Raw genomic sequence first — 1,266 nt, 5'->3', positions numbered from 1 at the left:
CGCGGCTTCACATCTGCACCAGAAACGCATCAAATAAGGGGGAAGAGATTGTTATTGTGGAGTTTGGTGCGGACATCTGCAGAAAACAAAGGACACAGTATTTCTGCAATATGTGAACACGGCCTTACAGACACAAAAAAGCCGGATGTCATATAGTGAAGCTATATAATGATGAGAAAGTTCTGGCGGCTCCAACTGTGAATGAAGGAACAATAAATAATCTACAGGTCCCAACGAGAGATGAGCAGGACGCACAGATGACGCCCCGCTGCCCTGAAAGATAAAAGATCTGCGGCTTCCTGTCCAGCCGCCCGGTACCACTGACCTGGACGCTGGGCCAGAGACCCAGAAATCCATCCATCTGCTCATCTCTAGTCCAAACTGTCCAGGATACAGCGGACAGTCCTGGATTTGGGTCTATAACCTGCAGCCTTGGGCATCTACTGAATTTCCCTCATTACCACTGTCCCTCTGACAACTCCTCCTGCGAGAGGAGAAAGATAATGATAAATGAGCGTGGATTGGGGTGTGGTCAAAATTTGCTACGGCACACTGCGCGCGCCACATGCTTTGTCCCTCTTTCTATTCTTCAAAAGTTGTGAGGTATGGATAACAGAAGTTGCCTCTATTGACCCCGGACATTACTGTAATAATTTGTCACTTCTGTGATGTACATTATGGTGACTGTCGGGGGCGCTCTTTTACGCCTCTCCCCGTGTAGCTCCGCCCACTCTTCACAATGTCGTTGCTGCGGACAGGATTGGTGGACAAACAGGAAAAGTCACATTCTGGCAAAACCGAATAATCAGCGCTGAGGGAAATTTATTATATTACAAAAAGCGACAATAAAAATGCAGGTTCTATTAATCGCGGAAATTTTTATTTTCCCAACTACATAAAATATAACAGTATAAAAAAATCCTGTCGGCCCCACGATGTTTGCTCCATTAAAAACATGAGCAATTCCAGAAATGTAAAAAAAAAAAAACACTAAAAAGCCAGAAGAGGCGACTAGACAGCAGAGTGTATGAGGAGCTCCTGGAGCAGCGCCATCTAGTGGTGTCAGTGCTCAACGCTCTACACCAGAGGGGATTTTCTGAGGCCCTCGCTCCAGCAACTCCGATCTCCTCACCTCAGCACGGTAGTGACTAGATCGGAGTTATTAAAATGAGGAGCACAAAAAATCACCTCTAGACGAAACTGATATATGGCTGTTCTGTGCGCACAGGACCTGTGATGATGTCACAGTCATGTGATCTGTCACAT

The sequence above is a fragment of the Phyllobates terribilis genome, unplaced genomic scaffold (genome assembly GCF_046119375.1).
Source record: "Phyllobates terribilis strain yellow unplaced genomic scaffold, ASM4611937v1 Scaffold_5__5_contigs__length_657084704, whole genome shotgun sequence".
In the NCBI taxonomy this organism is placed as follows: Eukaryota; Metazoa; Chordata; class Amphibia; order Anura; family Dendrobatidae; genus Phyllobates; species Phyllobates terribilis.
The sequence above is the reverse complement of the archived record's forward strand: the minus strand, read 5'-3'. Positions refer to the sequence as shown.